Genomic DNA, 26,781 nt, shown 5'->3' with positions numbered 1-26,781 from the left:
GTACCTGCTGCTCCTTTAAACTGAACGACTGCCATGGGTTAGTCGAGCACAGCTGAAAGCTAAATTCCGCACCTGGACGTCTGCAGTAACACCACTTCTAACTACCTAGCTTCCAATTTTCCATTTGCTTTCTCATTCACTGAAAGCCTTTCGCAAAAACTCAAGAGAGAGAGAGAGAGAAAAAAAAAGCTCAAAATTGCCGCGTTGTGAAATTTCGTTACCTTATTCCTACTTCTTCAACGTGAAAAGAAACGAGGCAAGAGAGAAAAAAAACTTAAAAAATCTCTTAGCTGAGAGGGTGAATTGAACTTCATCTGAATAAGTAGAATATGGGCCTAACGAACCAGATGCACGAGAAAATACGGGCATTTTCTTTCTGCGGGAGCCTCAATCGCATGTCAATGAAACGGAAAGCTGAGGGCATGCTACTTATATAGTAAAAGAAATACGAAAAAAGGTGAATCGTTATTTTGTATATATTCCCTTACGTTGCTTTCATTATCTAACCCCACTACGTAACGAATTGAATTTCGCTGCAATACTTTCACATAAGAGAAATCACCACCGCCATATTTATTCCTTCTTTCTTGTTATTCTTGTTTGTTCTTCTCTTTTTCGTAGCTCACCTTTTTCCTCCTTTTTTTCACCCACAAACGCGTTTTGGAGTAGCCAGTTCTGACTGGGTCGGGACTAACCTCTCCATATTTTTCTTTCTTTTCCAATCCAATCCAATCCAATCCTTCTTTCTTTTGCCAATGTTCAGTGACTTCCCGGACTGGCCATGTATTTGGACAGCAACGAGCAACCGTGTTCTTTATCTTTTTATTGCGTATAATCTATCATAGGTCGGCGCGATCATGATAGCGGCAGCCTTGCCAGTGCTTCGTGATCGCACTCATGATCGCGAACATCAGGCTTTGATAAGGCATTGCGATCATGATTGCGCCGACCTATGTAACCTATTAATCTATACGTGGTTTTTAATCATCGCACGGGACAAAATGAAATAATAACGTGCACATATCCTCACGTGTTCCAAGCGTTTAAGTTGAGAATGAGTGACCATCACCAGTGAGTGTACGAAAGTTTAGTTCAAAATGTTAATAAAATAAATGTAATCCACTAGTGTAATCTAATCGTGATCATATCACCCATAGTCATAATCATGTAATTCCCATATTGTGCATGAGTGTCTTGAATCGCAATACAGAAAACGCATCTCGCTAATTTTGTTGAAGTTACGCAGGACTCCATGGCGATTCTTTCTTTATCCGCGAAAAACTTAAAAAAAACTAGGAAAACATAGGGAAAAGCGTAGGAAAAACATAGAAAAACTTAGGGAAACTTGGGAAAAAATTATAAAAACTTAAAAAAACGCATGACACCATGCAGGCAGTTCTTTCACTTTATTCGCAAAAAACTGACGAAGCACATGTTTACCATTCGTTTTTTTTTTATCTGCTCATGGGCTCTCGTCTTTTTTTATCATATAGTGATAGTGGTGGTGGTGGTGGTGATAGGGCTTGCCGTTGTCGGCCTCACGTATGTGGGCAACGTCACGACTCACGCCCTGGGGGAATGTGCGTCCTGTGCCGACTTCTAAGGGAACTGTGCCGACATATGTCTGAAAGCGTCTGAGGAAAACCCAGGAAAAACCCCAGACAGCACAGCCGGCAGTGATAGTGTATACTACTTGCCCGTTGGAAACAAATTGGAAGGCTGACAAATAGGAGAGGCGTGTTTTAATTCCGTTCCCGCCAGAATCCACGTAAATGACCTGTGGAAAGGTACCTGACAACTGAAGCAAATGGATGACATCAGGCTTCTAGTGGCCGATTGCTACCTGCGCGCGTAGTAATAGTGTCACCTTCCTCTGTGGCTCATCAAGTAAGATGACTAAATGTTGATGATAAAGTGCGGACGTGACGACACCGGATACAGTTGGGCAACGCGCTGCAAGGCCAGACCGGAACCGGGCAAAAAAAGTGATAGGTGACAGATTCCTGGTGCCAGAAGAACGGCACGCGAGATCGCTACGTTTGACCAGAATAGAATAGAATAGAAATACCAGCTGTTCCGTGATGCTTGATCTGTGAAAGCACTGAATGATTTAAAAGATTATTTCAGCGCGTATGTCCTTGAGGTATAGTTCGCAAGGGCACACAGCGCAGGTTGTTCGTGCTGCTTTGGCCAGCTCCCCAGTGCCTTCTCAACAATAAAAGGTCGGTTGTTCTTCACAGTTCCGCAAGTTGAACAGTTCGGCGATCCAACGACACCTATCCTATGAAGGAATGCTGCTGCGAACGGGACGTTGAGTCGCAGGCGATGAATGACGGACTCCAACGGCATTGGCACCTTGGATGGGAGGCAGGCAGTAGCTGCAGTTGGGGTCGATGCGTGCGAGCAACGAGTGATTCAAGACGTCGCCTGCCCAGATGGTTTTAAGGCCGGCCCACGTGGTGGGTGGGTGGGTGCGTGCGTGCGTGCGTACCAACTGCTCGTAGCGCGTGATTCACTGCATCAGAGCAGGTTTGCTATTTCACGCAGCGCTCACTTCACGGGCGTCCATAGCAACCAATCACGGCGAAGCAAGTCACTTCTGGTTCCGGTCCAGCATCCTACTTCCTTTTTAGCAATGGCCGCTCTTACGAAAAAGCTGCAGAAGGACATCTCATAGTACAACAACTTTCGCTCGTGAGGGTCCATTTTACCAAATGCAAATCAATTACAAAGGAGCGCACACAAAAATAACCATTTCACGATGGAGCAAGAAGAAGAGAATGTTGCCAACACTTCGTAAAGCACATACGCCAAACCCGCTCTGCACGCAACAGAGGGATTTGTGCCCCACGCGGTTTGACAGGCGTATTTTTACACGATGCCTGGCCATGCAGAGTTTTACGCAGGGCGATATTAGAGAGTTTTAGCGGACACTCGATAGCGTGGCTTGCGTCGAACCGTATCAACCGAAACCAATCAGTGGATAAGACGCACGTCACGCTGTCACGCACCACTGCGATTGGTTCCGATAGGCACGATACCCTTATCAACGGTATACTAAAAGTCACTATTGACAGAAACACGTACACTGCGGCCCGGCCTTTAGAGAGGCGATTACGTAAGGAGGCGAGCAAGTACTTTGCATCAGATTACGTGATGTAGATTTTATGAGTGGTTCTTTTATGGTGAGCACTTCGGTCCGCACAGCTTGGTCCGCCTTCTCATTTCCACTGATACCGCAGTGCCCTGGGATCCATTGGATGATGGTGTTGTAACCCTTTGTTTCTGCAGAGTTGTATGCAGCGATAACACTGTAGACGACCGGCGCAAGTGAGGATGTCATCGAACCTTACATTGCTTTGAGGCCAGATTTTGCGCCAGAGGAAATAACCAATGAAGTCGGGTTTTTTTTTTTTTGAAGCTATGTGTAGGAGAGCTTCCTCGGTGGCACACAGCTCTGCAGCGGTCGAGGACGTCCTGTGAGACAGGCGGATCGCACGGTACTCTCCCGAGGACGGAATGACGAATGCGCACGTCGACGACTCTTGTGTTGAGCCAAGCTAACACATGTGCTCAGAATCTGGCAAAGAAGTCTGCCAGGAAGTGACCACCCAATTCGCCATTAAAACCTGCCATTATAGATCCTACAGCCTCTTTATTTGATTCTTTTTAGGCCTGTATTTATTTTTTATAGGCCTTTAGTTGAACGTGACCGTGTTGAAGTGCTCTGCGCGCAGCCGCATCCTCGATACTGGCTATGCCGCGGTCACCAGGAATCCACTCTAATATGATATCATGCCGAGCATTAATCACGTCAAGTGGGCATCGTCACGACTATAGCAAAAACAAAAGTGTGTGTGGGGGGGGGGAGTTGACGACTCCACATCCTGGCATTGGCGTAACCAATACCGTACCGGTATAATTACAGCGACGTGCAGCTTCTGTCCCTGCAAAGATTATAGGGGTACATTTTATACTTTGAGATTTTCTTTATAACTTGGATAGTTACCAAAACGCCCCCGTACTAACCCACAGGAGACCTGTGCAAAGTATGTCGTCACATGGCACTCGCCGTAAGAGATATCTGTAAGTCGTGCCCCCTTTTAGGGGTACAAATGAACTGGAGAAGCCGGCTATAGACACTTGTGCAGCCACAACCTCCATATTTTTCAACTCCAATGCAATCCATTCCAATCCAATCCCGTAAACTCTTCGTTGTATCTGAGCGCATGATCATGAAATGCAACGGAAGGAGCGTTCGTTACAACATAAAGAGAAAGGAGTGTGTCGGTAAAGCAAGTACCATTGTCAGTACTTCCATTTCCACTATCGAACAAGTGTACTTCTTAAGAGGACTGCCTTGCAGTGCATAGCATTGAAATCATCGACCCGTCTACCTAAATGTTACGAATGGCTATAGATTACTGGGCAGTAATGAAGGTAACATATCTTCTTTATTACACACAAGCTTTCATGTAGGAGGCTACAGGAAAGCTTGTGTATAATAAAGAAGAAGGCTTCACTGCTTGTTTTTCATCAGCACCCTCACCTTTTGGATGTCGATTGTACCCTTATACTTCCCTCTGGCGGTAATCAAGGTAAAATATATGGAGAGCATTCCGGATACGACGTATCAATCACTATCGCCCAGGCTTAATCTGAACCTTGCGAAACAATACCGCGCACAAAGCACTCAAGTGAGTGCATGCTAATGGCCTCTTTGCCTACACAGTGTAATTGCTAGCTTCCCGGTTGCACGCTTGTAAGGGGTATACTTTCAGGACGCTTGACAGGTTAAGTACGATGCAGCGCATCGGGTTCAAGATGGTCATACCTGGGAATATGGGAGGGAACTTTCGAAACATCTGAAAGCTGAGACATTCGTTATGTAGAATTATAAATACATTTTGATATTTCAAAATTGTATCTACGCTTTTGATGTGGTAATCAGTAACTGTGCGTCAATGTAAATATTAAGTATATAGTGGTAGTAATCAGGAATTAAATATTAAGTAATCAGGAAATGTAAACAGAGAGTTAAACTTCTGTAGTTCACACACGGTAGAAGAACTGCAGTTCAATTTCGTCTAGTCAGCGTCATGCACTTAGTACGTAGTAACGTGCAATATTCGCAATTATTATGGCGCTATATTTTCTATACGTGCAGCTACGCATAGAACTAAATTAAGAACTGTCCACTCCAGATTTTTCTTCTCTAATTCGAACCTAATCTAAGGACTGTCCGTTTTTCTCCTCCTGATTTACCGTATTGCCCTGCAATTTTGTTGAATCTTTGTATGTGCTCGTGCCTTGTATGTGTCAGTATCTGTGCGTCCGTTGTATCAGCTTGTCTTTTCTATTCAGGGCCCTTCATATACACTCCCACGTGTTGCAAAAGCTTGCTTCTTTAGCGTAAGACAGCATGCCGGCATTTTTGCACGCGGGAACCTGGAACCGCGAATTAATATTGACATCCGACGTAGTGTTCTTTCTGAGAGTCTCGAAGTCTTACATGCTAATCCTCTGCAAAATATAACAGGGCAGACTCGGTTGAAACTTGGTGTTTCAGATTATTTCAAGTGTTTCGAATGCCAGATGTACAGTGTGGGGAATACAACTTAAGTATCACAGGTATAGTTTTCGGTTCGGTCAGTGTTTCAAAAGTACTTGTTCCCTGGCATCGCAGTGTCAGACACCAGGCGTTCTCCGACGTAGTGAAATTTTTTTCCGGGACATTGACGCAGACAACAACGCAAGTTTGCGTGTTCCGTGACAACTAAGTCTACGTGTGTTTGCAATTGTTTTCTGTCGGAATCACTATACCACCATTAATCGTTATCATCGCCATCATCATCCTCTTCATTGGCATCATCGTTCCACGAGTTTTCCACCAAAGTAACTGCACTCTTAAAAATGAACTTCACCGCATAGCACGCTCGTGGCCAACCATCATCTCGAATGATATCGTTATCTGCCCTGATTTGTTGAAAACGGGAGGCGTACGCCTTTTCTGTGACAATTATGAACAGCATAAGTGTCACAAAAATGGCGTACGCCTCCCGTTTTCAACAAATCAGGGCAGATAACGATATCATTCGACATGATGGTTGGCTACGAGCGTGCTATGCGGTGAAGTTCATTTTTAAGAGTGTGGTGCAAGTGATGTGGAGTTGCGGGCCTCACAATCAATCAATCAATCGTTTTCTTTTATTCAGTTCTACAGGGTGAAGCACTCCGTACACAATACCGAACTGCTATGATACCTAGTCGTAATAACTCAAAGCGCACCCTCATACGCATTACAGGTAAATGACCGGCCAATAATTACACAAAGAATAGTTTTCGTTGCGCAGGTGTTCTCACTGCCGGTCGCAGACAGATTAATGTGACGCCCGCCCAATGCTGGTTGCTATAAGGCATATTGTCGCTATGGCGAGCCAGTCAATGTCAAAGTTTCATTATCCAGTCTTCACTGGAAGGTTGTGTCCCTGTACTATGTCATGAAACTTTGCCATCGCAGCACACCCCCCCCCCGACAGCGACTGTGCCTGTAGAGGGTGCTCTGCCTCGCGAAAAGTGTACGCGTGGAAAAGACAGCTTTACAGGGTCTCAAATCTCTCCCCGGCGCTGGAGAACGCGACTTGGATAATTTCGGGACTAATTTGTTACGGATAATTTATTTTGAATGCACGTAGCACATTTTTAGGACTAAAGCATGTAGGTCTATCACGCTGAGCTGAAATACATATTATACATATTCTTCGGCACCATTGCGGTTGTGTTGTAGCCGCACGAGGTGCAAGATCCTTCGCTTACCAGTTTCATATTTTCAATAAAATAGTTATATAGCATTGTCTTATATTGTATTACTTATTTATTAGTACCCTTAAAGCAAACTGCCACAGTGGGAATGGTGACCACTTATGTTGTCGCGAGAAATGTCAGAGTTACACAACAACGTCTCTAGCTTCCTGTCCACATAATTAGCATAAAAGTTTGTGTTTGTTATATTCTCAATTTCAACTTCACCGTGCTTGCCATTCAACCAATTTGACACCCCAAATTCATCATCTGCGATACTGGTAATCTTTCCCTGAGAGGGTTAGAACTTCTATCATTTTATGACTCGTGTTAAAGACAGTGATTGATGGTACTTGCACATTTCACTGCTTCAACCTTCTTTTCGTTATGCTAGTCCTCCGCGTGCGAACCGCAACCAAAACGCATGTGCACTCGAGAGCTTAGCCTTGCATCCACTGCAAGAAGCACAAACGCGGAGAGGAAACCTAAAGACGGGGATAGCCTTGCCTCACAGCTTTGCCCACCCGCGAACTCAAAACCAGGCGACAGCGATATGCAAGGCAAATTCGTCGTCAAGTAGCCAGTGCATGAAATGTGGGTAACGCCAGACGCTTATGAAGCGTTCAAAACGTAAATATTGATCCCACGCGTGGTATCAGATGGCAGTAACAAGAGCGGATCACACCAGGGTACGATTGCTGCTTTGCATAACCCACTTTGGTCGTCTTCATGTGGGTCATCGCCTGCGAATGAGAATTGATTCCGTCGACGACATTATTGCCTTTTTTTTTATTCTGTTTCTTCTGTACCGTCGAGAATATGTGCGAGAAAATATGGTCGATGTCATCAGACGCGTGAGAGATATACAAGTTTGCTGTTCGAAGCAGTGAGTGCAGAGCTACACTCACACCGCTTCGAACAGCAAACTTGTATATCTCTCACGCGAAACAGAGGAAGCTAGAAGGAAGACTGAGAACACGGGCAAGTTGATGTCGCATAATTACGGGCCTGGGGAAATTGTGGTGAAACACGTTACATCACAACATAGAGAGAGGCCTCTACCACAATGTCCGCGGTGCGTGTTCTACATGTTTTTTCTTTCCTTTTCTTTTTTTAATCAAACAGGAAAGAAAACATCTGTTTCATTTTCTTTCCATGTGCTCCTCTCTGAGATTATCATTGCCCTCCCAGCCATATTTCTATATTTGGTGAACGCAAAGTTACAGAGCGTCATTACATAACCTCTGCAATGTGGTAAAGTCATTATGAAACACCACAATCATCGTCATCAACATAGTTATCCTTTATGTGGTAATCTAGAATGCCCGCCATGTTTTTTTTATATATGAAACGATAGTTTTCTTCTACGCGCGTATGACGTGTCGTACTTTTTCTGAAACGAAACTAACTTATTCGTTTTTTTATCCACAAGATACCTCTGAACTAGTTTCATAATGTTCCAGCAATTGCTGTGCGCTCTTTATAGCGGCTTACGGCGGAATAACCTCACTTCGATCCTCATGTTCTTCATGTTCTATCTGACCCTGATCTGCCAACACTCCAACTTTTGCTTTTCCAGTATTCGTTTATTTTTGTTTGCCGGTTGTTGTTAATTTCCGTTCATTTCCTGTCCCTCGGTAGAAGTTAGCACACACACAAGGCTGACACCAAAACACTGCGTACTTCCAGATCTCTGATCACACGTCATCTCCACATTTTTTATATTTAAATCAATCAATCAATCAATCAATCAATCTGATCACACGTGTTGCTGCATGCATCCACGGGAGGAAGGCTCCGTACCCAACATCAATACGAACACTCAACAGAGGCACGCTGCAGCGCTATAGAGACAAGTGCGCGAATCAACATCAATAAATGATAGCATCTTAACAAATCAAACGTCCAATAGTCCTTTGTCCTTGCACAAGTTGCTGTACAAGTGGGGGGGGGGGGGGGAAGAAGAAGAAACGCGGCAGATATATTCAACTCCTCGCTAATCAGGAGGGCAGCAACGCGCTTTTAATCAAGCTGGAATGCGTGCGGTAGCAGCAGAAGTAATGGTGTTTGTTAATGAGGCGAATAAGAAAGGCGCTAAGTGCACAAACAGAAGAGGCTCCTTTCCCACCTGGTCGTTAAAGGTGTTTGTTCGACCGTTATGTGACATTAGTCCCACATAAACGATACGATTGGCGCGGAAACAACACCGGGCGTTGAGAATAGACTACATAGTCGTCCGGCGCACTTTCTCGTACGCACCGCATTAAACTGGAGGAAAGTATATGTACGGGTAACAAACGCAATATAGTCTAAGAAAATTTAAAATTGTGTAAATTGGGGACAAATTACAGGTTCGAGTGCCGTAGAATCTGTTATTGTCATCATCACCATCATCCTCCTCATCAAAATAAAGTTGTTGTAGTTGTAGTTTATATCTTTATGCGTCTTTTATATGTCGTTTATATTTCTTCAGTGTTTTATATTTTTGTTGTTACTTTTGCCAAGTGGATCTTGGACCCGACCCTCTATATTCTTCAATAGTTGTCGGTTCCCTAGATAGCGCGCAGTTACTCCCCATGTTAGTTCCCTGAAATGTATTCCCCTACACTGCAAATAGTCTCTAAGCTACCGTGCATATAGTCCCAAAAGGAACTTATGACGAGACCCCAGAATGACTACCTCTTTTCCTTCTTAGGGTGCAGGGCTCAAGCCTCGGCTTCCGGCAATATACGCGTTCAAGCAACGTATACAGCTCAGCCGGAAACTAATTTTTATTTCATGCTGTTCTGTAGCAATACGAGTTAATGAACGTATCAATATAAATGGAGATGGAATCAATCTCGGGAATGCATGTAACACTGGTACCGAGACTTCCTTTGTGTTACTCTATGACTTTCTTGTATTTTCATTGTTACACAATCGTTGCATCTCAACTCTGTTACAAGCGGTAAGATAGAGTGCACAATATATGAGGCCCTATCATGATGACAGCCCTAGTTAGCAGTTGCGGTTACAAAATCGTATTCATAAACTATACGGCGTAACAAACCACGTGTTTTCTTCACTCCGCAATTAAATCTGCACTCTAAGAAAAAAAGAGCGTCAAAAGGTGGTAACTTCAATAGTTACCACCTAGGTCAACATAGCGTCTGATAAAGGGTGTACAAAGGTGGGAAAAGCAATTATCATATATATATCCAAATAGCTACAAAAAGGCGTACGCCCCCATCGCTCACCGAATCAGAAGCGGTAACCCTATCATTCGGAGGTAGCAGGTAGAACTTTGCAACCTTTTAGGCACAACATATGCGACAACTATTACCTCCTAAAAGGTGTAACTGCTCGATCCTTTTTTCTAAGAGTGTGGGCCTGCAAAGCTCAAGCAAAAATTACGAAAATTTGTTTAGTTTTGTTGTGATTTTATTTCAGAAAAAAACGAAATTTGTTCGCTACGACACTAATCCTCAATTTACGGTGGCATTATAGTGCCACTATCTTATAGAACGGCGGTATCAGCGTCCCCACATGAGGCGGTACGGAGGCAGAGCATGACCTGTTGTACTTGGGGCTGATCAACAGGTTTCCCGGAAGCAGCTGCAGTGAGAATGACCAGAAGCCCCGTTTTTGGAGTAAGCTGGACGGGATCTCATGTAGCACCGCGCCATATAATTAACGATTTATCCACACTTGACAGGGTGACCGATGCCTCCTTTTATGAACCGTCCATCTACAAAGCAATTTGATCACAACTATATTCACAGCAGGAGCAGAATTTTATGCAGATATTGTGAGACAGAGTCAACACCCTCATCATCACGATCGTCATCATCAGTTTCGGGGCGCGAGGATTCGAGCCTTGAACATTCTTCCCTTTCATTATAAACTGTACCTTCCGCTGCATTTCTCCGGCTGTCATATTAAATCATTATTTCATACTTAACAATATCCATGCCCGCGTAGTCGACGCTAAATAAATAAATACAATAAACATCGATTGTGAGTGTCACATTTGTTCACTGAAGACGTAGAAACAACGATGTAATAAGCATAAAGGTGGATATAAAAAAAAAGTGTCGCCACAACACCGGAGGTGCTCTGTGTACGTTGACAGGCAAGTAAAGCCAATCGGTATCGTACTCATCGCAGTTTGACGACCTGTCTCTCTGTTGGGGGGCGATCTTTCGGGCCAAAGGTTTTTCTTAATAATGACTTCTTGAATCTAATGGCTTACAGCTGAATACCTGCCCGTGGTATACTTATTTCCGCTTCCCCCGTTGCCTTCCTGGGTGCAACCGACACATTTGTCATTATTTTTACGAAGAACGTCCGCTACATTACACCACGAGCGGTCGTTACATAAATGCAAAATAAGAAAATGAACAAAACAATACGACACCATCAGCCACATTCTATACGGTACGCCCGCACATTTGATCTCTGACGTCGTTTTACCCTTTATGAGTAAAAAAAGCCTCCTACGCGTTTCCTAAAACTGCCTCGTGTGGTCCGCGATTGGCCCTTGCCACACGTGACGTCACGCGGGTGGCGCCCCTAGCTCGCCCCGCGGCGGAGTCTTTAACGGGGGTCCTGCGCCCGAGTCGTCGCAGCAGAGAGCTGTGACAGAGCGCTCTTTCCGAACGAACCGAAACCATCCTCACTCCGCGTGCAAATATTTGTCCCTTGGAAGCTGCGCGTGCGAGGACAAAAAGGCGAACGCTGCATCTGTGCATCAAACTTGAGCGAGTGAGTGCAAACTTTTATTCACTTTCATGTGCGTCTGGGGAAACTGTTGCTTCCGAGCGGAAGTTTTGAAGTGCATATACTTTGGCGTATTTGTGGTGCACACTTCAAAAGCATCGGCGGGTCTGTCGGGTGTGAATTGTCCGGTTCGGTATATTCCTCGTCATTCTTACTTGCAAGCCGAGATAAGTTTGATGCTTCTTAAACTATATCCTACTCTTCTGTATAAGGGAAAAGGAAAGAACTTTCGGTATCGTTTACCATATTTTGTCTCTGACTGGCAACGCACCGTGTGGAATACAATAAGTCTGTAATAAAGATAAATGAGAGGGAGTTGTTTTGGGAGTAGCAGAACTAGTCAGGAGACAAGTTCAATTTCTCCCTGGTTTTCTTTTAAATAATCAATCAATCAATCATAAATGAGAGGGCATTTCCTCGTGGCACGCGAGCATTGTTGTTTTGAAGTATTGTAGCTATAGCTCTTTTGCATGAAGGCTTTCTGTTATGTTCTATATTAGTACTTAGTCCTTTCCACACAATGTCAAATAAGGGGAAAATACAGAATCGTTCGAGGGACAATGAAATAATATGAAAAGTATACGAGACGTGCACTGGAGATGTGAGTCGTGCGAAGATGTTCGAAGTAGAAAAAAAAAAGAGAGAATAGTTATGTCACACACTTTGCGTAAAATTAATAACCGTGGCGGCCACTTCATCGTACAACAACGGGGTTCATGACACTTTTTTTTACTGAGAGACAGGTTCTTTTTTTTTTCGTGGTTGATACCAAAGGCCACCAAGTTCATACTCATAAATATTTGTGTGGTATGGGAGATGCTTTCTGACGAAGAAGGTCTGATTTGGCTTTTCCCCCTCAAGAACACCGTTTTCCTGGATTCTTACCGCATGAGTTCCCATTATGCTAGACTGGTCTCTCGAATCAGAGCAACACGTCAAAAGGGCTGGAGTGCCCATGTTGTTAGTCGGTCTCTAGATTGCCTTTGGGATGACATTTACTGCCTGTGAAGGTCGCTGCCTCGATGATATACATAGAGCATTCGTGCAGCGCCTCTAGAGGAACGAATGGTGGTTACACCGAGTAATTCGAAAAAAAAAAAAAAAAGAAAGAAACACTTCCCCGGATCTGTTAAAGGTCTTGGCATTTAGTTTCGTACGTCTATTGAGATCTCGCGCAAATTCTTAGTAGTATCACAGTTTTCTCATACTCTTTCTCTTCTAATGTTCTGCCGTTTACACGCAAAAAAAAAAAGAAAGAAAAAAACTAGAATGCAGTACACCATGCATGTCGCTTAATTTTAGCCGACTTTCACAAAGAAGCAATTTGTTAGGAATAAGATGGCTGTCCGTACATATAGGCTGATACACGTGAGTATAAGCCCCGCTGCACTCCTGTTTGTTTATTTATTTTTTACGTTAACGAAAGCTGTGCGAAATTACACGTTCTGCGTAACATACGCGTGAGTATGCTCTTCTGGCTTGCGTGAGACAGTTTTGCAACTTTGTTCATAATTGTCCACTTCACAACAACAACAACAACTTTATTGTAAGATGATAAATTGGGAGTTTCATCGCCAGGGGCGATGCTCTACCCCATTGCTGGAGGTGATGCGGGGAATGAAATAATGAGCCCCTTCACAAAAAGGATCGAAGTCCTATGGTATCCAGAAAGGTCGAGAGAGCTTTGAGGGCGGAGCGTTGGTGGGCTGGATGTGGCCAGGGACCAAGCAATTTTGTGTGTGAGAGAGAGAGAGAGGGGGGGGGGCGAGAGTCGTTAAAGGATCCGGAGAGCACTGTTCGGAAAGGTGTGGGCAATGGAGAAGAATGTGCTCTAGATCTTCTACAGCACCGCAGTGACAGCACTGGGGAGAGTCAACTTGTCTCAAGCGGTAACGCCACTGCGATGTAAAAGCCAGTGGCATCGTCATCAGTAGGGGGTCACCAATCTCGAACGACTCAATGTTTATCATCTGACGTATATAGTAGCGGCCGCGGTTGAGGAATGCGCTGGAGCGCGTCATTCTCGGTTATCGAAAACCTGGTTTGCTGGGCAGAAGCACTTGTGAAAGCTAAATATGTTTCAGATCTACTAGCCTGACTTCTATGCATCATTCGAATATACAGAAGTACGTGGATTTCTGTGAGTGGGATTTGAGAACGGGAACCGCCCTACTCTTACCGCATCTACATATAGATGTCTTATCATTACGGACTGTCACCGTTGTCCAGGCCCGCTTTACCTCAGACTGAAGGAAATGTTGCCCGCTTCATGTTTATCTTCCTCGAAAGTTAGGATACATTCTTCTTTGCGTCATCTTGCTCTCCGCAGGGTTATTCGGAGCATGATGCACAGGGCCAAACTTTTCACCCAATGCTTATTTTAAACGATTCTTTTCGCACGTTTATTAACGGCCTATTTTTTCCAAGCGCACAATCCAAACAATTGTCACTAAAAAGGTTCTTGTCGAAGAATACAAAGCTGGAGAACCACAACCTCAATGTCCACCTAGTACATGCAGGCAGAGTGTCCGGAACGAAGATTCTTGGTATGCCTTAATCTAATACAGGGTGTCTTTTTTTAGGCGATACAGATTTTTCATCAAAAACTATAAGGGCTATAGACATACCGTTTTCACTTTTATCATCTCTGAGCCGGCGGACGTTCTTGGCCATATGTTGCTCAACCGTCAAATCACTAATTACCTAAAAATCGTTAATCGAAGGGGCAGCCGTCATCATCATCATGAAGGCGCCCTCCCGCAATGTCGTGCTTCTTGTGAAGAAGGGGAAGAGGGAAAGCCTAAACTGCAGTTTCTTTTCTTTCGCTCATAAATCACAAACGACGTGAGGCATGGCGATGAAAGATGAAAGTCACTGAAAAGGTTAGCCAGCTCTAGGGATCGAACCCACATCTTCTGGATTACCGGTCCAGGGCTCTACCAATTGAGCTAAGCTAACACGCCTCTGTAGCGACTTTCGGGGTGCGTCATCTGAAGGGACGACAAACCAACCACTCACTCTCACTCACCCTCCTTTCACTCTTACATTTGAGGCTTGTTTGTATCTGTCCCTTCTATGTTGTTCCAGCCTCAGAACATCAGTTTCTCTCTTGTTCGTGAGGCATGGCTCCCGTTCCTTTTGCATTAGTGTCAAGGTAATGGCGTCTTTCCTTCCGCGAGGACAAATTTTTTACACTTTAGCGCCCCTTTAAAGAGGTTGCGACACCACGCCCCAAATTATGCCGGACGAATGTAAACGGCGGTTACTTTCATCGATGCGAACACCGACACTCACCAGACGGCGACATCACGCCAATGAGAGGCCGCGGGAGAAATCACGTGCTTACACGAGAACCAATAGATATGACGGAAGCTTTCGCGCCTCTCTCACGTCAGAGCTCGACGCAGGAAAATAATGGACATTTTTCGCAGTCGTGTCGTATCCTAGCGGCTGTCGTGCGAAACACGCTCGGCGTGCGCCAAAATACGGCCGGCATCATCTTGGCGCCATCTATTGAATATGTAGGGAACCCTCTCCGGCGCCGTCAGAAGCACAGAGCATGCGCAGAAGCGTTGTGAAAAGGTTTATTTCACTACTGTGGCGCGTGTATGATGCAATCGACCAGATCTATCAGGTGGTGACGGTGGTGATGGTAACAGCTAGCCGATGTTGGCCTCGCAGCTGTCGCTGAAGATGATGAGATGATGATGATGAGGGAGCGAAGTAGGCAGGCTCGGTGGTTTTGTGCGTCCTCCGATTTGAAACCGGAGTTGGCCCCGAGTCATTACAGAGGCCTCCAAGGCACATCGATCAAACTGTCAAACACCCGGCACATCAACCTATTACAGCGGTCATTGCTCGAGAACGCTGATCATTCATTCACCTCTTTGCGATGCAGGACGCGGAAGTACACGAGAAACGGACTTGAACTGGCAGTTGCATAAAACTTGCACAGTCCATTCTGCGGTGAAAGAGTTTGGAATTCGAAATCAATGTTTCCTAAGTTGGACATACAGGGTGTCCCAGAAAACGTGTCATTGAATTATAATAAAAAAACTACGCCACCTAGAATCATGCGGTCAACGGCATTTGTTCTTATTAGGTTTTTGCCACCTTGTAAAGTTAATGTCATGTACCCCAAGTTTAATTATGCAAATATTTGCGAACTGAACTCAGAAATTAAATTAGACACGCTCAACAGTAAATTAGACACGCTCTTCACATTAGTGGGGTAAAAAAGTGACCTTTACTAGGCAAATTTCCGACTTAAGCTCGCAAAAATTTACATAATTAAACTTAGGTCACACGACATTCACATGAGGAGGTGGCAAAAACCCAGTAAGAACAAATACCGTTGACCGCATGACTCTAGGTGGTGTAGTTTTTTTATTATAGTTCAATGACACGTTTTCTGGGACACCCTGTATAGGTACTCTTTGAGGAACACTTTTTTTCCTTTAAATTATGGTGTAGCCAGCAAGTTTCAAGCAAAAGTATGGAAGTACGGTTTACAAACAGGGACTTAGGAATACAGAGTATCCTTTTCTTTTATTTTTCGAAGGCGCTATTGAGCCGAGGTGTAGCGAAGAATACTATGAAGATGCTGGCCCTCACAAGCGATGGGCTGGCTACTGCAAACCGCTTAGAAGTAAGAATGGGTGTGTCCATGTCTGGTGCATGCTCATGTCTGTGTTCTATGTAACTATTTTTTTTTTTTTTTTTTGCCACTCGACATGGGGCAACAATATTTCGCGAAAACATACCGACGTACCAACGTCCTGCGTTTTAAGCGCAAGGTCCTGCTGTTGACCATGAAGAAAACTTAGCTGTTCGAAATATGGGCCCTCCGGCATGGCTTTCCCCAACAGCCCTTGTCTCTGGATTGCGCCCTTCGTGTGTCAACTTGTATTTCCGAAGGTTTTTCACTTAACGAGACACACTTACAGGAAACGATGATGTTCGTGGTAGCAGCTGTGATATCGCTGCCCGAAGGATGCGTCCCAAATTCCACTTCAAGAGGGCCTTAGAGCGTCTAAGGACCGGCAGGTGTCGGTCTGTAAAGAGCAAGCATAGAAGACTAGAAAAACAAGTTTCAGCAACGCCTGGCTCGACTTGGCTTCGCCTCGCGTAACCACCAGTGCCGCCATTTTTTCCTTCAACCGTATCTTATGTAAAATAGTCTGAGATTATTATACTTGTGCAGACGTTAGTAGGGGGTCTTCTGTATTTGGTTCATACTTTCAACATGTTGAAAACCTTTAATGGCGTATCGTGTTGCACCACATGAGGTTTTGGTAGAAGACATGTAATCTCCATCAAATAATAATTTAATTTTAAAAACACGAACGTCAATACAGTAGTATTTTAAGCAACAGAGCTAGCAATCTATGGTAGCGTATACCTGTGCAAGAGATAACTAAATCTAAGCGTCCTCACTCGTAAAGTCGCTTCTCAGTTGAGGGCAGCTCATCAACAGACTTCCCCGAGAACTACGCATGGTGTAACTTCGCCAATAGTCCTGGTGGTTACCGTGGTACGGCAAGCGCCCCAATGAAGACTACCGAGGAATGCTCGCATCCTTCATGTGGTGGGTAGTCCTCTTGGGCTACCCATATCCCAGAACAAGAGGGTTATAGCACACCCTCTCCCTCTCCTGTGCCACCATCATTTCTCCCCTGCCTCTTTCACCCTCCCCTGGGTGCACCGAGATGCCACTCCAGAGCATGCTGACCTCACCTTCCCCCGTACATCCAGACATGCACAAAATACTGCACAAAAGTATTGAAAATAAGATTACTCCGCGTAAAAAGTATTAAAACAGAGTACAAAATACTCAAAACTGAAAGCAATTTGGGTAGAGTTGTACATACTCTAAGAAGTATTTAAGATACTCTTTAAAGTACTTTAGTATTAGTAAGTGAAACACGTAACCTGAACGTGGCCGTACGACTGAAAGGAATAGTAAACTTCATCGCCATATTTAAGCATATATTTTATTTGCAAGGTCTCGGTGTCAAGTAATGTTCGGTGAACTTTGGTGAACTCAAGTAAACTTTGGTGATATGTTCCGACCAGAAACTTTGTAATCCCTCCTGTATGTCAGCTCGGGTCTTTCAACTTCTGGCGCGTGCTTATTGCTTCGGTGACCAAGGAAATAAATGCCGGGATTATTCTTGTACCTAAACCCCTGGGGACTCACCTGGCAATATGAATAGGAACAGTTTTCTGACGACGGGGTCGGGCTACAGTCACTATATATAAGTAGGTCGGGCTATTGGCAAGCAAGGCCAAGCGTGGGACCAGCGCGAATTCCCCCCCCCCCCCAAAAAAAAGGAGGGGGGAAGATCCAGTGCGCTGAAAATTTAGACACGGCTTGACGAGGAAGGAAAGCATATTTTGAGCACTGAGTAGCAAATACTGAAAAAGGTATTTTAAATACTTTAAAAATACTTGTCGTAAAAAGCATTGAGCAGAGTACCAAGATACCGTAAAAGTGCTTAAAATACTGTATTTTGAGTACGTGCTCAAGATATGTACAATACAAGTCTGATCACCCCACCCACCACCGACATCCCCGAGAACTACGTCATCGTAACGCGAACTGCCCAGAGCCGGGCGTGACACGTGATCATATACGCCATAACACGCGAGTAGTTCCCAAGGGTGGCCGGCGCCATTGCACAAGCAGTAACCGTATCGTGGCGGACTGGGGAAGACGTAAATATACCTCGAGAAACCGGTCTATAGTATATCGAAACGAGAAGTCATACAAGTACACATTGCAGGTATTCTAGTCGTAGCCACTGACTAATGACATACGTGACATTTAATATGCGTTTGGCCTGCTGGACCAATTCGTTTAACACTAATTGACGTGTCCTCGTTCGTCAGCGAGGTTTACCCTTATACATTGTACAGAATGGTGGTCTCTACCCAGGGTGCCCATGCGCTTACTCCGTTTTCTTGCATATGACGAATCGGCCTCTCTCTTTGGAATTCGGCTCGGGTTTTAGAGAACAATTTCTTTAACGAACTACGTGCTGTGTCACCGCAGCTTCCGTATCGTCTTCTTTCCGTCTTCAGAACATGCGCACGAAATTTATGAGAAGAGTAACTGCACACACACACACGCGCGCGCGCGTCTGTTTGCGTGCGTGCATAAGTGGCCCGATCCTTAACATAAAACACAGATTTTTCCAACCTTGACCGATGCTAATTGTTTCATCGACACACTACATGTATATGTGTACTTTAAAGGATTCGCTTTCCTTTTGTTATGTTGATGTTTGGTTTTCTTTTATTTTCTATAACAATTTGAATAGTAGAACAAGGATGCTGTTGTTGAAGGTGATGTTGGATTTCTGGTGAAGGTGTATTATACTTATATCTTTATCTGCCTAAATTATTCTTAAGCCCGTGCCTTAAAACTGTGCATAGCGGCGACCTGGTTCCCGCGATTTGGCCCTCGTTGATTGCGCTGCGTCGCAGTCTGCCTCTACTGCATGCAAGTATAGATTAGTCTTTCGCGCAGCCCCTCACCTTTCCCCTTTCCCCTCGTGCACGTAGAACGGACTCATTGGATCGCTTCATCTTTTTCACCATAGTGTTGTGGCAACACCACCTAGATACACAAAGCCGGCTTACTCGTCGATGGTGGTGATGGTGAAAGGGCTTACTCGTCGACGTGACGTAACAACTTAGAGTCAGCAAATCAGGACCGTGTTTTCAATGGCGGCAGCCAATCACGAACGTGCCTTCAGCGGTCGTGTCCATGAAGACGCACCACCGTCGTCTGCGAGTTGTGATTGAACGTCCCCGCGTACAAAATGGGAAAACTTAGAAATAAAGTGCAAAACGGTCTCAATCTTTATCAAAACTGATTTTCTGGAACGCGTTTTGCACTTTTAATCTAAATATTTAGGTCTGCAGGTTCCAGGTGAGCTGCCATCATTTGCGAGTTCTCGAATTCGCAGAACGGTGAATCGCAGTAGCAGACGAATTCGGACACTTAATGTCTACGTAGCGAAGGAGGGAGAGGAGGCAATGAGCAGGCGTTGGTAGAACGGACTCATTGGATCACTTCATCTTTTTCACCATGGTGTTATGGCCCGTCTGCGAATGTGCCCTTATTGCTGCTTCCTTTCTCAGTGGATAGACGCTTTGTCACGTGCTTTCTACAACCTTTTATGGGGTTTTTCCTGGGTTTTCCTCAGACGCTGTCAGACATATGTCGGCACAGTTCCCTTAGAAGTCGGCCCAGGATGCACATTGCCCCCAGAGCGTTAGTAGTGACGTTGCCCACCTCTGTGAGGCCTACAACGGCGAGCTCTTTCAGCACTACCACCACCACCACCACCACAACCACCACCACAACCTTTTCTTTCCCTCACAAGAGCAGACGCAGAGACGTATACTGTCGTAGCGTATACGGGCGACGGCTCCGAACGTATATGACTTGTGCGGTTGAGCCGTATCCCCCATTCAACACGCACAAAGAAAATGGGTCCAGATCGAGAGCAACCGCTTCGAAAGGAATGCGCAATAAGTTGTGAACCGCAAAAAAGAGCGTCGGAAACCTTAGTTTAGGCTTTAATACTAGCCGCTCGGAAGAGCTGCCAAGCTTAAAGTATTAGACGGCACGGCTTCGGCTCGAGACAGGAACAAAGAAGTTTCGTTTGGGAAAGGCTCGGTTGCAGAAACTTTGCAAGCAGCTATCAGCCGAGTGACTTGAGCTAAACAAACAGCATCAGTACAGGGCATTTAAGGTAGTCCGTGAAGCGCAGAGCGATATCACAAATACGTACCTTTGTGACCACGCACGTTTTATTTTATTTATTTTGAAAGTTTAACGCAAATTTGCATTTCAAGGATTGTTGCATGTCAGAAACGAACTGACGCTGGGGTAGCTTTAGTTATACGATGACCACGATATAATAGTTATGCAACATTGCATACTACTTTGACTCAATCGCACTGATTTATATGTACTTCCTGCTGACTTCCTGCTCCGTGATGTGTGTTGCAATGCACCACGACCTCCTCTTGTGACACACTGCTAAAATATGTTACGATGTGCGCTTTCGAGGAGGGCGAGTAGATGATACAGAGGCGGTATTGAAGAGAGTTGTGCCTCTTCGGGACCATGCACTGGAGAAAGGGATCTCGTGTATACAATGTTGCTGGTTAAGCGATATGTGGAGGCTTTTCGCGTGGCCGCTGTGTAATACTGGGTTGCAAAGGGAAAGAGAATATGGACATGTTCATTTGGGGCATGTTTATGTGCTCGTGTAATATAATAGTTTACAATAGGCGCAAATATTCAAAATGTGGTAAACGCGTTAGTCTAAAAAGTGGTGACACTTAGATTTACGTCAACTGAAAAGCTCGATTACTATTCGACTGTTTCAAAATTTGCGCTACACGCGAATATAAATTCTGAAGAGATCCCACGATTCCACATATACATGTTTCACCGTTATAAAATTCACACGCACACGATATACAACAATGTCGCGACCTGAACGACATGGTTTCTTGTATTCTCAACTTCTCGTTTCACCAGGCTCGTTTCACCAGAGCACCAGACTTGTCGTTTACGTTATAGAGTTACACGTAGATTGGGAGGCACCGGTATATACGCTATGCAAGTCGGTCAGCTGTCTGCGCAGCTCCCCGGTTTCCCTCTCTCCCCTATTGCCCTCATTTTCACAAATAAACAAATGCAGTCTACGAATACCCTCTTATTGTTGCCTTACTGTGAGTGGACAGAAACCTGGTCACGTGGTCTCACCAAGCTTAACCGTAGAGACAAACTGTAATATCGTCTTGGAAGGGAGCTCAAGCCACGTGCTGCAGATTAGGAGGACTGAGCTAAATTTCGGTAAAGGCTATACGGCATTGAGCAAGATAATTCCGTTGGGGAAGCTTGAAAACAGCTATGCATGAGTACTTATTCCGAAAGGGGAGGGCACGAAACACAACAGACGACAGCTCTCAACAGACGACAGACAGAGCAGACTAAAAGACTAGCAGACGACAGCAGACGAGTGCTCCCTCGTTTTGGTTTTGGATAGCACGCCCGTCTTTCGGCTCTCGTTACATGAGTACTTTATGGACGTTGAACACAAAAGCAGATACTCTGCAGTACATGCAAGCTTCAAGCCCTTATAATGAGATTCGAACACAATAACAAGGAAGTGAAGAAAGGCTTTGACATTCATGGATAGCACAGACCGTCTTTTCTTAAGCAAGACTGGACTAAGGTTTGCGAACATTTTTTCGAGCAGTAACTTCCCGTTCATCGCAACGCAACTCAAGATGAATTACCTTAAAATATGCCAGAGTTTCTTTGGTGTTAAGACTCGTTCGTCATTGCGGAACACACCAGAAAGTTTCCTTTGTGCTTCGAAAGACCGACAAGGATGACAATCATATTCGTCGCATTTTAAACTACGAGTATAGGTCTCGCGAAATGTGGGTTGTGCAACAGGACATTTCAATGGGTCACAAATTATTGTGCGGGTCATCTTTTATGACAATAAATGCCCCGCTCTGCCGTAGTTCTCTTTGGCTGCTTTCGAGAACAATATCACCGGCGCTATACCTCTGCAGCATTTCCACGGTTCCTTGCCTATAAGATAAAAAGTTTGGCAATGCTCTAAAATGTCAGCATCACGTTGTGGTACCGCCCATGCATGTTAGAGTCTGTAGGAGTGGCGCCTATTGTGAGCCGCTAAAGCGTACTTGCTTTCACTGTTCTAACCGGGGTCTAGGAGCGCGCACACAATGAATTTACTCTCCATGTCACCCATTGAAGTTAAATGGGCGATAAGAAAACAGTAAGCTCATCCACGATCTGCAAGCGGCGATGGTACAGAGCTTGAAAAAGCACTGCTGCGTGCCACGTTTTTGGTGATTACGTTATAGAGAGTTTTACAATAGGAGCACCAATGAAAATAAGGGTCGTTCACTACGGCACTCAAACCCGCCTTTAAATGAACTCGAGATGTTGTGAGAGAGCTAGCGCAACGGAAAAGAAGCGAACTAAACATACATCGTTTATGGTAACATAAATTCGACAAAGATTTTTCGAACCAAAAACTTGTATTTTCGTACACACTGAAATGCACACTGAGGCTACCGCTGGAAGGCACTGCAAGCGCAAGGTGCTTCCGTTTTGGGTTGCGGTGGGGAAACCCTATTCTATCTGTCGCATTCCCTTCATTTTCGTCCACCTTGCGCACGCACCGTTTATCAGGTACGTCAAAAATTACGCCCCCATATACTCTAAAGTTTCCTACTAGACGTTAGAGAGGCAGGATTCCACTAATTCTTACTATTATATGGGGGAAAATGTCGCTCCACGTATCACATACAACAGACATATTAAAAGTATTCAATCATTGATTGTAATGTAAAAATATGAGGGAGAAATTTGTGGTTTTAAGGCCTCGCTGCTTCGCGGGCGCCCCCTGGAAGCGAAGTTGTACCACGACTCCCGGACCAGGTTGCCGTTTGTGCCATGCTGCCATAGGTTTGTACCGACACAAATATAGAGAGCCATGTGTCATTTGAGAATATTTTGGTATTTTATTTTATTTTCAATTGCTCCGGATACGCGTGTAGAGTAAAGGCACGGTATCATTCGCGCTGTTTCAGTTTACGCATACCCTAACCCAGCGCGGCTAACTGACATTTATTAGTAGAACCAACTCCCCCTTTGTCTGGCTATCACTCGTCTTCGATCCACTCAGCTAATGCGAAAGGGCTTCACCGGGACGGCGAGCGTAAACAAACCCATAGAAGGTCAAGAACGCATCTTATTCTCAATAGCCCGGAGAGACGGATTGGACCATCGGTATGTTGCAATGAACCGGCACGGTAGAATCCCAACTGCCAATCTCTAGCCTACTTCGCAGCCGTATATATGGGAGCCTCCGGTGAAGCAGACAACTCTCAACTGCCCGGCCCGTTTGTCACTTCGTCCGCGGATGGCGCCGCTGCCATTTAATCAACGCTCGATAGACTATTGTTATTCCCTCGCTCGTTTTGCGTAAGAGAAAAAGGGCTGAAGGGGAGTGTATAGCTGAACTAAGCGGTTACTGTAACGGTCGTACACGCTAGAATGTCCAATCACAATAAGGTCTGGCGTCCAGTCGAAACACTGACTTGTTTAGGTGCTTGAACATGGAGTTTGTCTTTATTTTTTGCTGAGACTCGGAGAGGAGGACATTACGGGAAGGAAGAAGGTTCGTGCGTTATATATGGCTGCAGGGTCCGCTGTCACGTGACATCTGAGCGCTTCGTGGTGTGAATTAAGCGTAGCTTCGGAAAGAAGTTCCGACTAAAAGTGAAGAAATGCGCAAGTGCGATCGTGAGAATCCTGTCAGCGTACTTCTTATACGGTCCCCGTAAATATCTGCAATAAATCTCATTCTCTTTGTGTTTCATTTTATTCAGTTTAGTTTCCTGTGTACACAGGTTACATTGTCTGGGAGGCCAAGTATAGAAGACTAGAGTACGAAGACTATATACGGGTGCTATAGAGAATATGTGGTACAACGCAAGGAGTATAGAATGTGCAGATCTCAACACTCCGAAAGAGTGAATATCAACAGCTTCAAAATATAAGGCCTACGGTGTAGGACGCATAATTTTTAAGGTGATACAGCATATCGAGGTTCGGTTGAGTTGCATAGCACTCTAGCAGACTTATGTATAGGAGCGGGTCTACTCATTTTAGGCTCGTCGCGGTCATCGACACCGACGGTCGTAATAGCCAACGCGATAGTCTCGGTTTCCTCTTCTAGCTGCTCAATCACTAAACGGAAAGCTGAAAAATTACCAAACATTCAGGACATAATGTTGTAATACTGTGAGGCATTCAAGTCGGCAAAGAACTCGACGTAGCTGTCGCTCATCACAAAATGTCGTCGATGTTTTTTGTTTGTTTCACTACTTTTTTTTTTTTCCTGTTCATATCATGATCGTCGTAAAATAAGTGTGGGTACGACGTGATGTGATGTGATAAAGAAAAAAAAAAGGGGGTACGATTCCCAGCGATGTCTGGCTTTTCCGACGGCAGCCTTATTTCGCGTCGACCGAGTATTCCTGAACAATAGTACCACGGTGCTCGTACTTAGACAGTGCAATATATGCTTCAGAAGCGAAGATTTTGTTTTTACACCGCTCCATAGAAAGGGAGAGGGAAGTATCATGAACGTAACAAAATTCTCTATCATCCGCCCGATACTTCGGGCAGGGAGAGTCGGACAATAAATATTGTAACGATGCATTTGCAAACATGCATGTTTGATATTGCGAAAACTTGTCGTACTTCGGCGAAGCAGTGATAATGGACTTTTACAAAATGAGATGAAGGTAAGCCATAATCGTTCCACTTCGATGGGATTATGCCACGGGCACCGCCAGGGGGCCGGCCGGTTCGGTCGCATATATATAACTCTACAAATTATTTAATAACTTCATGAAAATGAGATGACATCCATTTTTGTTTTTTACCCTTCCGCGATATTTTCCTTGAGATTCTTTAACTCCGTTGTAGGCCTTGATATCTTGTTTACTACAGGGTTCCAGAACACCGTAATACGTCATTTGGGTAATGTTTTCATTAAAACGTATAGGCTATTACTCTTTGCATACAGAATCCCGTATAAGAGACGTTAGAATGTTCGAGCAGCTGCAGTGAAGTGTCATTACAGGCGAGCAGTGATGTGTACTCGCAAATGGTGTTTCAATTTCTACGGGTCTTCGGAAGCTCACTGGAGGAATGATATGTCTTTATTAATTTCTTATTATTATTCAATTATTATTCAACCTCAGCTGCAACAGGCGCACGGTTCGGCAAGTTCTCTGGTATTCGCGCTCACATCGAATTCGTACTGAGGTCACATGGTGCAACTTACAATCAACGTCCAAGAGCCAGCTCTTACCGTGCAGCTTACGAGCATACCTGAGTAAATTCTAGATTGTATTCAAATTACATTACTCATTACTTCCCTTAGAATTTAATTAAATTACATTACTCATTACTGCCACTGAAATTAAATGAACTTACATTACAATTACTACGAAAAAGTAATGACATTACAAATTCATAACTTTACTACTATTGGCATACATGTTCCCGAGTTTTGTGGAAGGCACAAGGGACAAAAACACAAAAGTTGACGACACTTACCTTCCCCGACATTCGGAGAAATATATGCTGACAGTGTAACAACAGTTAGCTTGGACTCTTCTATTTGTCTCTTCTACATGTCAGGCTAGTGTGGCACGTGTGAGGCGTCGTTCCACAATGTAGAGATGAAGGTGACACAAAGTATCCCGACAACAGGAAGATTGCCTGGAGGATGGGGCCCGCCAAACAATGATTCTGCAAGGCTACAAACCGTTGACCTAAAGAACGTTTGTTTGTGGGTGCCCTAACTAAGGCAACTGACTCGTCGAAGGGAGCTGACGCTCCCCATGCCGATTGAGTGCATCACCGTTCATAGTGGGCGTTGGAATTCTTTTAACTCGCCGGTCCAAAACTCTCTGCCAAGTGCAAACACAGAACACACACTCGATTCTTTTGTAAAAAGTAATGAGTAATGTCATTAAAATTACTGCCCAAATGTAATTAAATTACAATACAAAGTACATAATATAAAAAGTAATTTCATTGAAGTAATGACATTACTACCCAGGTATGCTTACGACTTTAAAGACACCCAAACGTATAGGGCATGCCTAGAAATTGAGCAAAACGAGGGTTTTCAGTAAACTACTTAGTTGTTCCTGATTTTTTCGAGCCCGCTTTTCCCTGAAGAATTGCTTATGTATTTCTTCCACGACGAGTCTGAACGAGCCTCGGAGGAAGAAAGATCTGATGTACAGGAACTTGAAACTGATACTAAACTGACGTTGAAACATTGAAGATGGGACATGACACTTTTTTAGCAAGCGCCACCTGTGGCACGTATGGGCTCATGGGAAATTCGAGCGTCTTAGAGCATTATGAGACGGAGAGGCGGAGGTAGAAGAAGAACAACATTATTCCCGGTGTACGCAACAGCAGCATCAGCCGGGGTAAATCATAACCGAAGCAGACGACAGAAGGCAGACACTTCAGTGTCCCTCAAATATCTCATGCTGCTTTGCGCCGCGCTTGGTGGAGCGCACTTTTTTTTTTAAATTGTCCATCGCTTGACAACAAAGACG

General features: G+C 44.6%; 1 long non-coding RNA gene across 1 annotated transcript in view; it reads left to right on the top strand.

The window, feature by feature from the left end:
• Nucleotides 1-11,404: 11,404 nt before the first annotated feature.
• LOC135368794 (uncharacterized) overlaps nucleotides 11,405-26,781 on the top strand; it is a 39,423-nt gene continuing 24,046 nt past the window's right edge. Inside the window, exon 1 of the long non-coding RNA XR_010414871.1 lies at nucleotides 11,405-11,544. This is a non-coding gene — a long non-coding RNA (uncharacterized LOC135368794). The remainder of the gene's footprint in view (nucleotides 11,545-26,781) is intronic.

Source organism: Ornithodoros turicata, chromosome 9 (genome assembly GCF_037126465.1).
Source record: "Ornithodoros turicata isolate Travis chromosome 9, ASM3712646v1, whole genome shotgun sequence".
Classification (NCBI taxonomy): domain Eukaryota; kingdom Metazoa; phylum Arthropoda; class Arachnida; order Ixodida; family Argasidae; genus Ornithodoros; species Ornithodoros turicata.
This window is presented reverse-complemented; position numbering and strand designations above follow the sequence as displayed.